Source organism: Mandrillus leucophaeus, unplaced genomic scaffold (genome assembly GCF_000951045.1).
Source record: "Mandrillus leucophaeus isolate KB7577 unplaced genomic scaffold, Mleu.le_1.0 Scaffold839, whole genome shotgun sequence".
In the NCBI taxonomy this organism is placed as follows: domain Eukaryota; kingdom Metazoa; phylum Chordata; class Mammalia; order Primates; family Cercopithecidae; genus Mandrillus; species Mandrillus leucophaeus.
In genome coordinates this window covers 9532-11346 of record NW_012109130.1, presented here as the reverse complement: position 1 = coordinate 11346, position 1815 = coordinate 9532, and positions in this window count along the sequence as shown.

Below are 1815 nucleotides of genomic sequence, written 5' to 3'. Positions count from 1 at the left end.
TTCTCATATGTTTATTAGCTACCTAGTGAGATGTCTGCTAGGTCTTTGCCCATTTTTTAATCAGGTTGTTCAGTTGCTTATTGTAGAGTTTAGAGTTCTTTGTACATTGTGGACAACAGTCCTTTATCAGATGTGTCTTTTGCAACTATTTTCTCCCAGTCTATGTCTTGCCTTCTCACTTTCTTGGCAATGTCTTTTCTAGAACAAACTTTTATAATTTTAATGAATTTCAGATTATTATTTCTTTCATGAACTGTTCCCTTGATTGTATCTAAAAAATAATTGCCATACTATAGGTCACTTTGAATTTCTCCTGTTATCTTCTAGGAGTTCGAGTTTTTCATTTTCATTTACATTTATGATCCATTTTGATTTATTTTTACTAGAGTTTTAAGATCTGTGTCTACATTTATCAATTTATTTTGGCATGTGGATGTCGTTTATCTAGCACCATTTGTTGAGTTGACAGTTTTCCTCCATGACACTGTGTTTGCTCCTTTGTCTAACATCAGTTGACTGTGTTACCGTAGATCTATTTCTGGGCTCTCTAGTCTCTTGCATTGACTTATTTGTCTATTCTTTCATCAGTACTACACTGTTTCGATTACTGTAGCTTTATAGTAAGTCTTCACATCTGGTAGTGTCAATTCTTCAACTTTGTTCTCCTTTAGTACTCTGTTGGCTATTCTGAGTCTTTTGTCTGTATATATAAACTTTGGAATCAGTTTATCAATATCCACAAAGTAACTCCCTAGGATTTTTATTGGGATTACATAAAATCTTGAATCAAATTGGGTAGAACTGACATACTAACAATATTGAGTCTTCCTACCCATAAACATGGAATATCTATTTATTTAGTTCTTTGATTTTTTAAATCTGAGTTTTATAGTTTTCCTCTTATAGATCTTGTCTGTATTTTGTTAGATTTAAATCTAAGTATATCATTTTGGGGTTGCTAATATAACTGGCATTGTTTTTAATTTTAAATTTCACTTGTTCATTGCCAGTATACAGAAAAAAACTATTGACTTTTGTACATTAACCTTATATTCTGCAACTATGCTATAGTCACTTGCTAGTTTCAGAAGGGATTTTTTAATTGATTTTTTAAAAATTTCTACTTAGATAATCATGGTATGTAGAAGAAAATGCAGTTTTATTTCTTTCTTTCCAGTAAGTACACCTTTTATTTTATTTTCTTAACACATTAGCTATGATTTAGAATACTATGTTAAGAAAAAAAAGTGGTGAGGGGGGATACACTTGCCTTCTTCCTAAGTTGGCAGCAAATCTTGTAGTTTCTCGTTATTGTATGACATTGCTGTAGGGTTTGTGTACATGTTCTTTATCAAGTTGAGGAAGTTCCCTTCTATTATTCCTAGTTTACTGAGGGTTTTTATCAACAATAGGTGTTGAATTTTGTCAAATGCTTTTTCTGCATCTATTGTTATGATAATGTGATTTTTCTTCTTTAGGTTTTTGATGTGCTGAACACAATTCAAATGATTTTCAAATGTTGAACCAGTCTTTCCTTACCTGGGATAATATACACCACTTGGTTGTAGTGTATTTTTTTAAATAACTGTTGGAGTCAATTTGCTAATATTTTATTGAGAATTTTTGCATCTATGTTCATGAGAAATACTGGGCTATAGTTTTCTTTTCCTGTGAGGTTTTTGTCTGGTTTTAGTATTAATGTTGGCCTCACAAAGAATTTGGAAGTATTCCCACTGCTTTTGTATTCTTGAAGAGACTGTGGAGAATTTGTATAATTTCTTTCCTAAATGTTTGGTAGAATTCACCAGTGAACCC